Source organism: Myxocyprinus asiaticus, chromosome 48, assembly GCF_019703515.2.
Source record: "Myxocyprinus asiaticus isolate MX2 ecotype Aquarium Trade chromosome 48, UBuf_Myxa_2, whole genome shotgun sequence".
Taxonomy (NCBI): Eukaryota; Metazoa; Chordata; class Actinopteri; order Cypriniformes; family Catostomidae; genus Myxocyprinus; species Myxocyprinus asiaticus.
Genome location: NC_059391.1, coordinates 24940804 through 24953739, shown reverse-complemented (window position 1 = coordinate 24953739; position 12936 = coordinate 24940804).

The following is a 12936-nucleotide window of genomic DNA, read 5'->3' as shown; positions in this document are numbered from 1 at the left end:
CATTGAGCAATAACTATGTGCAATACACAGTTTAGTCTTTTTTATATTTATCCAACACATCCAACCTCTTCTGCCATTTCATTCCTCTGAAAAAAAAAAAAAAGATATGCATTTGCACTGTACATAACAGATAACATATTTGTATTAGATTGCACTATGTATGTGTATGTATGTATGTGTGTGTGTCTGTGTGTGTATGTACGTATGTGTATAACTATTTTTTTATTATTATCTACTGTATGTCTTGCTGCTGTTTTTGTATTGTTTATGTATTGTTGTACACTGGAAGCTCCTGTCACCAAGACAAATCCCTTGTATGTGTAAGCATACTTGGCAATAAAGCTGATTCTGATTCTGATTCTGATAAGGCCTGGACCCCTGAGTCTTCTCTTTACTGTTGTACATGAAACTGGTGTTGAGCGGGTAGAATTCAATGAAGTTGTCAGCTGAGGACATGTGAGGCGTCTATTTCTCAAACTAGAGACTCTGATGTACTTATCCTCTTGTTTAGTTGTACATCTGGCCTTCCACATCTCTTTCTGTCCTTGTTAGAGCCAGTTGTTCTTTGTCTTTGAAGACTGTAGTGTACACCTTTGTATGAAATCTTCATTTTGTTTTTGTCAATTTCAAGCATTGTATAGCCTTCATTCCTTAAAACAATGACTGACTGACAAGTTTCTAGAGAAAGCTGTTTGTTTTTTGCCATTTTTGACCTAATATTGACCTTAAGATGTGCCAGTCTACTGCATACTGTGGCAACTCAAAATCAAACACAAAGACAATGTTTAGCTTCATTTAACAAACTAAATAGCTTTCAGCTGTGTTTGATATAATGGCAAGTGATTTTCTAGTACCAAATTAGCAATTTAGCCAGATTACTCAAGGATAAGGTGTTGGAGTTATGGCTGCTGGAAATGGGGCCTGTCTAGATTTGATCAAAAATGACTTTTTTCAGATAGTGATGGTGCTGCTTTTTACATCAGTAATGTCCTGACTATACTTTGTGATCAATTGAATGCTACTTTGGTGAATTAAAGTACCAATTTCCTTTCGAAACAGCAAAATCTGTACATTATTCCAACCTTTTGGCCGCCAATGTATGTATATATATATATATATATATACGTACACTGTATAAATAAGTTTAATTATATTTCTAAATATTTTAATATATATTATCTCATTATGATAAGCGTTAGACTATATAATAATGCTTAAAATGTTTGTTAATGTTGTTAATGGTATAGATTCCCAAAAAATTTTTTCAAACTCGTAAGACTTTTTTTCCCCATGGAACACAAAAGAGACTGATTGCCTCAGTCACCATTCATTTTCATTGCATCTTTTTCCATAACATTGAAAGTGAATGGTGATGGAGACTGTCATTCTAAATAATATACCCTTTTGTGTTCCACAAATTAAGGAAAATTCGTAAGGGTTTGGAACAACATGAGGCTGAATAAATGACACAATTTTCATTTTTGGGTTCACTTTTCCTTTAATGATAGATACTATGAAGCGTTACTGAGAGAATCTAGCTTTTTATATTTGGGGTCTCTGGATCTGTAAAGGTAAAAACCAAAATAAATAGCATAAAGTTTGGGGTCAAATAAAGCTCCATCAGAGGTCTTGTGTTATTAAAATGTCTTTCTCACATGACAGTGGCTTTGGGAAACTTTTTCCTTTGTGCTTTAAAACTGTTTAGCATATTCAGTGTACATATCACTAATTAAGATGGCAAGACAGTTTCAGACTGTAATTTTTTTTTTCTCTGTAAATTTGCTGGCATTTAGCAGACTGTGATTAATTATTAAAATTAAACATTTTTTAGTTGGCTTTAATGGGAAGATGTAGTCACAGATTGAATTCCAGTAATGGAGAATAAATTAACATATGCTAAATGTCACGGTCTTTCTGTCTCTCTGTCTCACACAGCTGTCTGAGTCATGATATTTTTATGGTCTGCTTCTAAGTAAAACATTTATTTTACATATTAAAGTTTGTGATTTTTTATGCATTGTTTTCTGTGATTTTTATGTTTTGGTCGCTTAGAAATAACTCCATCGCTTTTAACAATGCTGTTAACAAAAGTGCTTTGTTAATCTTTATGTGTTATAAGAGTCACGGATGTGCACGCATACACATTTATTAGCCTATATAGAAAAGCAAAAGTATGCAATACAATCATCTTCTAACTGTAATAGTATTGTCTGGCTATATTGGGGTAATCTGATTTTTGATAGTCTGACTATAATATTATCATATGACTCACTGTATTGATCATTTCTGACGGTATTGGGGTCATCTGACTGTATTAATATTGTCTGACTGTATCAGGGCCATCTAAATGTACAATTTCTATCAGACATTTCTGAATGTATTAGAATCAGCTGCTTGCATTAAGATTATCTCGATGTGACAAAGTGAGGGTGATCTCATGAAATTTAAACATCTTTATTATGGGTTATGTCCATTAGCCAGTTAATATAGCAATGAACATGATTTTCAACAACCAGTCAGACCATCTACCAACCTGGAGCTAATTTGAAGATATTAAAAGATGACATTCAGTTCATTCTGCAGAGATAATGAGTTCTCAACACTAATTGGCTTCCACTATTCCACAATGCAATAGAAAAAATGTCATGGAAATGACTGACTGTTTGATCAGGGCTGAACCCCTCCGGTGCTGCTGTGTTTGTCTCAGTGTGAATGAGAGAGAGAGAGCTGATGACATAATCAATGTATGTTTATTTTGATGATATTGTAATATTTTAATTTCCCAAATTGATAGGCTGGATCGGGTTTGAATTGAACTTGATGAAAAGAAAATGATCTGTTTCTGTAGAAACTTAATTGAGCAGCATGAATGAATGACAGGCGCTGGTTTGAATTAGTAAGTTATTGCAGACATTATTTCCTTTGAATTGCTCAGTGATACAATACAGAGAGAGAATGACTTAGATTTGGCTGACAAAGTTTATTGCCATTTTTGATTTTCCTGGTCAGTGGTGGTGTTTTCCTTATTACATCACGTGTTGTTCTGAAAGCAAAAAGAAACAAATGAAACACTGAATGTAGGCTGTCATCCGCGCAGCCTGACCGAAGCAAAGTGGGTGTGTTTACTCGCGTTAAAACCGAAAGTGAAGCGCTGCCGGCTCGTGATGCGCGAATGGATGCATGCGCTGCACGAGTCTGTTGGGTATATTGCAGTCTCATCACATTTTAACTTTTTGTTTAGTCTCCCATTCAGCTGATGAGAACACGCTGCATAATCATGAGGAAGGATTACATCAAGATGTAGACTAGAATGCAGGTGCGAAATTTCTTATGTATAAAATAGTCTACTCCTCTCTCACCGTTGCTGGCGTGCCAGTGATTACCCCTCCATGTGCCAATGCTGGCACGCCTGCCATAGGTTGCCCAACCCTGTTATAGATCATAGACTCTTGGACTACACCTCATTAGTGTCTAAGAAAACAGTGTAAATAATAAATGTACAATATTTATTGTACTTACTATGTGAAAGTGATGTAACATCTGTTGAATCAAATAGTGTTGGTCTCTTTTACCTGCAGGACACTATTAAGAATCATCTATTGCATCATCTAGTAGCTGAATCAGAATCTATTGGCTGTATCAGAATCATCAAATTGTATCAGAATCGTCTAGCTGTTTCAGAATTGTCTAAATTTATTCAATCATCTTGCTGAATCAGAATCGTTGAACTGCATCAAAATCATCTAGCTGTTTTTTTGGAACCATACGGTTGAATCAGGATCATCTGGTTGTTTCAGAATTGTCTTGCTGTTTTAGAATCATCTAGATTAATCAGAAAACTTCTGGATTTATTAGAATCAACTGGCTGTGTCAGAATCATCTAGATTGATCTGAGTTGACTGGCTGTATTACTATCATCAGGCTATAGCAGAATTGTCTAGCTGTTTCAGAGTCTTCTAGCTTTATCAGAACTGAGTAGCTGTTTTAGAATCGCCTAGCTGTTTCAGAATCATCTAGACTGATCAAAATCATCTGGCTGTTTCAGAATCATCTAGATTGATCAAAATCATCTGGCTGTTTCAGAATTATGTGGTTGAATCAGAATCGTTTGGCTGTTTCAGAATCATCTAGATTTATCAGAATCATTTGGTTGTATCAGAATCATCTAGATGTTTCAGAATCTACTGGCTATTTCAGAATCATCTTTAGCTTTATCAGAATCAAGTATCTGTTTGAGAATTGTCTGGCTGTTTCATAATCATCTAGATTGATCATTATCATCTGGCTGTTTGAGAATTGTCTGGCTGTTTCATAATAATCTAGATTGATAATTGTCGTCTGGCAGTTTGAGAATCGTCTAGATTGATCAAAATCATTTGGCAGTTTCAGAATCATCTAGATTTATCAGAATCATTTGGTTGTATCAGAATCATCTAGATGTTTCAGAATCTACTGGCTATTTCAGAATCATCTTTAGCTTTATCAGAATCAAGTATCTGTTTCAGAATTGTCTGGCTGTTTCATAATCGTCTAGATTGATCATTATCATCTGGCAGTTTGAGAATCGTCTGGCTGTTTCAGAATCGTCTAGATTGCTCATTATCATCTGGCTGTTTGAGAATCGTCTAGCTTTTTCATAATAATCTAGATTGATCATTATTGTCTGGCCGTTACAGAATCATGTGGTTAAATCAGAATCATCTGCCAGTTTCAGAATCATATAGATTGATCATTATCGTCTGGATGTGTCAGAATTGTCTGGCTGTATTGTGTTGTTGTAATTAGATCATTTAACTATATCAGGATTGGGTGGTCTTTCTCTCTGGCACTCTTAAGCAGCAATAAGGTCGTCCAGCTATTCTCTGGGCAGCAGAGAAACGAGCCCCCTGACGTCTGATTAAGTATTTCATAAATGTTGTATGGGGAGCTGATGGGTGTAATTGGCCACACCATCCATCCTGCCTGTCAGCACTAACTACCTCCTGCAGCTGCCAGTGCTACCCACTTCCACGGCTCTGACACTTTTAGCTATTGTTTCTTTTCTGTTCCTTTTTTTTTCTTCTTCTTTTTTTAAACAAACTCAAAAGTAATTTTATATTTGTAAGGTATAAGTTCTACAGATGTATAATTATTTGTAAACTGAAGAAAAAAAAATAATAATAAAAAAAAAATTATGTAAGGTTTCTTTCCATATCACAACACCTACCTCCATTTACCTCCAGCCAATCAGATTTGCTTTTGATTGTCTTTGTACATTTTAGTGTAATTAGTTGCTTGGTATAGTTGCTTGAGAAAATTCTGTTTCTGAATTTGCATTTAGTTAGCGAACATGGTGGAGAATTGTTATTTGAATTCGAATTTAAGGAAGTAGAATAAAATGGAATGAAATTTTCTATATTTCATTCATAAACATGTTATCATACATATCCATATATGGGTTATAACATAAATTATTGATTAATGTTTGAAATGCCACCTATAGATATTTATATTTATTTTATTATTTTATTTAATATTCATAAGTTTATTATATTTAACATAATTTTTTTGTTAACTTTATATTTAAATTGTATTATATTTATAATTTTACCATATTAAATTAATGCCCCTTTTATAGATTTCATTTTTCAAATATGCACTAATTTACTCAATATATTATAAATATATTTACAATTTTTATGTAAATATTTATTTTTATGAATCAATGCTAATTTTGGTGCTCTTGGCAAATTTAAATATGTTTTGATCGGTGTGTTAATTGTTTTAACAGTATTTAACTTTTTAATGCTTTCCCACAAAAATTTGTCATGTTGGATAAATTAATTTCTCTGTTTTGTGATAGTGTTGAATTTCTTTGAATTGCAGTTCAGTAAATTCCTTTTCCTTTCACTCCAATTAAAATCCTAGTTCAATCTTAACTCAGTTTAACATCCTGTAGGTATAGCCATTCCATTCAAATTCAAACTTTGCTCAACCCTGACATACAGAGCTTAAAAAGTGATATTCTGCAATTGTGAGGATGAGGATGGTCTGGTAATGATGAAGATCTGCTGAAATTACCACCTAAAAATTCTACTCAGAAGACAGAAAGAATTCTGAGATCTTTCTTACTCGTCTTGCACACCCACAAAAGGTTCCTGACTGTTTTTCAAGCATTTGGGTCGTGAGAAAATCTGGCACTGTATGAACGTTCAGACCAGCATTTCTGAAAAGCAAATACTTCAGTCTAATCTTATATAATCTTCACATGGCCACACACACCAGTCTGCGCTCTCAAACAAGATCAATATGCATTTCTCAAAATAAACAATTCATGCTATGCACATTTGAGGCTGAAGATCTAAAAATGATCCCTATTTTTTATTTTTAAGAAGATATGTATATGCTGTATATGCAAATGTATCATTATATCAAATGAGAGATCAGCGTATATCAGTAGATAGGAATAGAACTGAACAAGGGCCAGAATAGTTCTGAGAACATCAAAACTACAGATTGACTGACTGTCCTATTTACATGCATTACTGTTCACAGATCGTTAAAGGTGTTGATTAAGGTCTACAATGAAGAACCTGACGTTCAGAAACCTCCAGGAAATGTGCTGCAGTGAGTCGATTCTGTAGCACATCAGCAGAATACTGGTGTCAGTCCTGATTGGAGTGTTACATTAAATGTGGTTATGTTCACACACTGTTCGGTAATATTCAGAGTGATAACCGCATTTTTACACTGAAGTGACTTTATTTTTAGTTTTCAGGACTCACAGCCGAATTTGAGAGCAAGTTTGGATGCTCTGTGCTGAATGAAGAATGTGTATGTTCATATAAATAAACCCATTAACAGGTCCAGATGGAATCTGTGTGTGCAGAACTCTGCAGAAAACTCCACAGATTTCCACAAAATTTGCGACATCTGTCGTGCATAAAAGTTCTATGCATTCCCCACCCTTTGCATATTTGTTTATTAAATATGTTGGCTAATTTCATGATTCTTTCAGCTACAAATAAGTAGGACATGGTAAAAATATTGATTTTCTGATGCATCACTATCTTCATTTGAACGATCTCGATATAGATTCCTAAATCCTAAGACTGATCTTTTACTCTGTGCGCAACCCTCTACTACAATGAGAGAAAAACGCTCGCATTTGCAACCAAATTTTACGCTAGCGACTAAAATGTCTGTGATTAGTGACTGGCTTTTTACTCAACAGTGGTAGTATAGTGGAGAAGAAGTTATTAGCACCGTGTTGAGAAAAGTTTGGTTTGACTCGTGTCTCCAAACGCAATCCATATGTCTTTGAATAATGTCCCTTTTAATACCCTTTCTGTTCTTTACAGTCAGTTGATGATCAAAAACAACAAAAATGAACTTATGAGGTCAAATCCATTCTAGTCCTCACTGGTTAATATGTGCTTGTTTACAATGAGACAGTACCGGTTTTTAGCATGTGTTCAACAAATCAATGTAAACACTTGTAAATATTACAAATAATCATGTAACAAAATATAATATATGCAATGTAATAATCATATTTATTGATTGAATACATGAATTTGTTCATTTTTAAAAAGCTAAAATGTGACCAAATTGATGAAAAACTACTGAAATCTAATTAGACAAATACATTTTTTCAAAATGTACCTACTTAGAAGGTCCCCTGTGTAATTAACAGCATTAGCTGGGAGAGAATTTCTTTCATGTGTAAGCAAAAGGGTCATTATATCTGAAATACCCACATGACTTAATATCGAAACGAAATCAGAATCCTACTGAATGCTTGTGAATCGAAGTCGAATCGAATCAGGAAATCTGTCTCAACACACAGCCCTACAAATAAGAGGATTAGTCAATTTAAAGGTGCTACGTGTAATATTTGTACTGTACTAAATAATAAAATGACCATAATATGTCATTAGAGATTTAGGAAACATGCTAAGTTGAAATACTGGCTTCTCCGATAACAATGCTACAGCCAGTATATTCTACTTTGAAGTTTCCATCCCGCGCCAGAATTTCTGTTTATGTTTTGGTCTGTGTGATCCCGCCCACTGCCCATTTCCCAATAGTATTTAGACACTGGCGGGTTGCCAGAACAAGTTTGCAGGCAAACAACACTGCGTGCTGCAGCCATGGAAGCCAGCAAACGAACTGGATCAGAGATAACAGATTCCACCTGACCTAAAAAGCCTCGCCATCCGTCTAAAAACCACCATGACCAGAGGCATAGTAAAACATGGATAAAATATTGGAGATGCCTTTGGAAGATAGAGACAGCTTAAAGCCCAGAAATCCTTTAAAACTGATCCTGTTGCGTGTCCTCATTCTGGCAACCCACATGAGCTTCGAGTCTGAGGCAGGTCAGACAAATCTCCAATATTTTGAATTTGGACTGCAGTACCCATTTCAAATGCTTGTTGTCAATCTTACATATAGCACCTTTAAATGTTGTTTTCAAATCAATTACACAAATTAGTATGTTTCTAGTTTAATAGGTTGTAATTTGTATAAATATATCTGTTCAATTTAATGCTGTCAACCCAAGATCCACATGGTTTTTGGACAGTCATGTTAATGTGCTCATGGTTGTGACATTATAACTGTGACATGTTTTAAATTAACTGTTTTTACAGCTTAGTTTCAATAAATGATCTACAGTGCACTGGGGAGAAAGCTTTGCACTGTGAACGTTAAGAGATGATACAGGAGTAGATTTTCAAGAGAGCAAAGAAAATCCTATTTTCCATATTATATGACTTCTTTAACATATGAATGACTTCAGAATTACCTGAAATCACAGCTAAAGCAAAGTGAAAAAACAATGCTCTTTACCTTTAACCTCTTCAATTCAGCATCTGTTTCACACATCTATCTTGTGAAAAGTAAATTTTTCACACCTTAACTGTATTTTACACGGATAGCGTAAAATCTGATTCTTTTATTTTTACCTTTAGCCTTGTAGTTGGTGATTTGTAATAAAACAGTAACCTGTTAACTTCAATTGTAAAAGCTTTTCGCTTGTTTGTCAGTCTAGCTGCCCTGAGGGTCACACACAAATGGAATTTTCTACAGTGATTTATGTTGAATTGATAGATAGAGCCGTACACACGTATCACTGCTGTGAGCCGCTACTGACCTCTCGGAACTTATCAAAGCTTATCAGAGCCAAATTTCACCAGCTCACACTTAATATAAACACGTGGATATCAGCACACACACACACACACACACACACACACACACACTGAATTGCGTTCAGGTTTAGCAGGAGAGGAGAAAAGGCTTTCATTCTCTGAGAAGGCGAGACAAAATATATACAGTAGGTACTGTGAAACCATAGATTTCATAATACAAATATTTATTGTACTAAACACATTTGAAAAGATGAAGTAATAATCTTATACAATTTATAGGACTAAAGACAAAATGTTTTCAGTTTCATACTGTAAGGGATTTGTTGGAAGTTTTAGTAATAATATTACGAGATGGTTAAAGAGATTATACGAGTTGGCTCATGTAAAAACTTTTACTTTTTAAAAAATACTTTTACTCCAATAGTAAAAAAATAAATGAACCAAAAAACATTTTTATGATTTTTTTTTTTTCTACGTTTAAACCCAAACCTTAAACCTAAATATTATATTAACAGAAAAATAACTTGTGTAGCACAATTAGAGAGAAAAAATCTGGGTTTGGAATGAGTAAGGGGAGCGCATATTAAAGGGAAATTGACATACATAACATCTGTCATTTGTCTTGCATAAATAAATATGGAATGAGTAACCAGATTTGTTCACTGACATTTCCTTTCTTAAAATAAAGTGTTGGATAGGAGGCTAGATATAATTTGATTCCTGAATTGAATAGATTTGAAATGTGTTTGTTGATTGGTTGGTCTCTGAATAAAAATTTTACCTTTTCGTACATGCCAAGTTGTTCAATATCTTCTCACTTTGCCATGTCACACAAATTATTATGAGTTGGCCAGATAATAAAAACATGATTTTCTTGCTCCTTTGAATGTACTATGAGTTTGATGTACTATGTAGAAATATTCTAATGTTCACAAAGCTCCACGCCAACCATTTATGAAACTAAGATGCAAAAATGGCTTGTTTTGTGGTCTTTTGGAGGCTTAGCCTGAACATTTTTTTTTTTTACGTTTTATAAAATAATTGAATATTAGACCCTTAAAAGTACATCTTTGAAACATTACATCTGCAAATCAAAACCTTGCAATATTATTGGAGCTAACATTAAAAAGATTCCACTAATATAAGTCTGACAGTCTCAGACACGACAGCAACCGTTTCACGTTTTTATCGCTGTTTCTAGTTTAAAATGCATTTTATAAAATAATAATAATTTTGACCCTTTTGGCTTTCCGTAGACCTATGTTCATTGGTGTAATTATGGTTCCCCTTCTGTCACTCACTCGACGTTGTGTTGATGAAGTGACATTAGGGGTCGCTCCTGGGAGCCCCAGACATCTCTGATCTTTGAGAAAAGGCCAATGAGAATTGGTGAGTGGAATTTGCATGCCACTCCCCCGGACATACGGGTATAAAAGGAGCTGGAATGCAACCACTCATTCAGATTTCTTCTTCTTCTTCATTCAAGCTGAACTACTACTGGTCCATTCATCTCTCTTGCTCTCACGAGCTGTTGGTCTTGCGGCGCATTACAGCGGTTCTCCCCCTCTTGCACCGGTGTTGTGCAGAGTACATCCCTGGGCGCTTCAACAGCGAGAAAAAAAGAGTATATTTTCTCTCTAAAAGAGAATATTTCCAACTAAAAGAGTGGCACTCATGAAAGCGTCTTTTTCAAGAAAAAAAGACGTCAGAAATAAAGCCACCCCAGCGGCTCCCTGTCTCGGTCCTTCTACCTATGGGTATGAGGCTGAGTCGGTTAGCACTGGGGGCGATTTGGGGACTTCAATGGGAGCTTCTCCACTGGGTAACCCCCCACGGACCTCCCATTCCCCTGCACGCTTGTATGCCCCGGCCAGGTTCTGGGATGAGACCGAGGGCCCGTCTCAGGACGGGTTCGTGGCCTCGTTCGGAACTCGCGAAGAGGATGAGATATCCATTGCAGCATCGGAGAGTGGGCTCGCCATGTTTGGCGAGGAAGACTCGGCTGGACTCCCACCCTCGGGTACGGTGGTCCAGTCACAGGCGGACGTGGAGCTGGCTGCCATGCTTTCCCTGGCAGCCTCGAGTGTCGGGCTGAAGTGGAACCCTCCGCTCCCCCCCCGAACCCTCGCGTCTTGACGATTGGTTCTTGGGGCCGGAGCGCCGCCCCCGTTCCTTTCTTCCTGGAAGTGCATGAGGAGCTTACGCGGTCATGGCTGGCACCTTTTACTGCCCGCACCCGATTCACGAACTCCTCCGCTCTCACTACCCTTGATGGTGGGGCGGCGAGGGGGTACTCGGCGATTCCTCGGGTGGATCAGGCAGGTCACGCTCAGGGGAGAGTGGAGACTGGAGTGGAGAGTGGAGAGCTGATCTGGAGTCGATTCAGTCAAGTGCAGGTGGACCTGTTCACTTCCCGGGAATCCTCCCACTGCCCGCACTGGTATTCTCTGAACGAGGCTCCCCTCGGCACAGACGCATTGGCACACAGCTGGCCCCTGGGGCTCCGCAAGTATGCGCTTCCCCCAGTGAGCCTACTTGCACAGACGTTGTGCAAGGTCAGGGAGGACGAGGAGCAGGTCATCCTAGTGGCACCTTATTGGCCCACCCCGACTTGGTTCTCGGACCTCACGCTCCTTGCGACAGCCCCCCCGGCAAATTCACCTGAGGAAGGACATTCTTTCTCAGGGACGGGGCACCATCTGGCACCCGCAACCAGACCTCTGGAGTCTCCATGTCTGGCCCTTGGACGGGACGTGGAAGACTTAAGTGGCCTACCACCGGCAGTGGTAGACACGATCACTCAGGCCAGGGCTCCTTCGACGAGGCGCTTGTATGACCTGAAGTGGCGTTTGTGGCGGGTGCGCTGGCTACGAGGCACACAGAGGTAACACAGTTCAGTAGTCATGGCATTTTGTATGGGGACCCCTAGTGTCACTTCATCGACACAACATCGAGTGAGTGACAGAAGGGGAACGTCTCGGTTACTGTCGTAACCTCTGTTCCCTGATGGAGGGAACGAGACGTTGTGTCCCTCCTGCCAAAACACCGAACTACCCGCTGAATGGGCCGGGACCTGGCTCCTCAGTGCAAAACCTGAATGAGTGGTTGCATTCCAGCTCCTTTTATACCCGTATGTCCGGGGGAGTGGCATGCAAATTCCACTCGCCAATTCTCACTGGCCTTTTCTCAAAGATCAGAGATGTCTGGGGCTCCCAGGAGCGACCCCTAGTGTCACTTCATCGACACAACATCTCGTTCCCTCCATCAGGGAACGGAGGTTACGACAGTAACCGAGACGTTTTATTGGATTGCCAGGTGTTTTTGTTTTATTTAGAAGTTGAAAAGTACTCACACACACACACACACACACACACACAAAATGCTGGATTAAAGTTAGTTAAACGAACTCAGAACAGTCATATTTGTGAATGCTTTCTGTCTGATTTGTGAATCAGATCAACCAATTTATTAAAAGGAATCTGCTTAATAGAACAATTCAGTCATTCAGTACGTTTGCATGCACTTTAAAATTTCAGTCGGACTAAAACAATAATTTGTGTTTTTCAAATATAAAGCTTTAACTGAAATCGTTCTAGTCCGATTTGTGAAAAGTCGGACTAACAGACCTAGATAATGCAATTGTAGCTTGGCTTCATCCATCCAGCATGTATAGATGTTAATCAGACATTATTTAACATCTTTCCTTCAACTTTTCAATTACGCATTGAGTCTTGTATTCTTAGACAAACAGACTGTAGCTCAACTAGGAAAAAAAAAACTTGTAGCTTGATTATAACTGCAC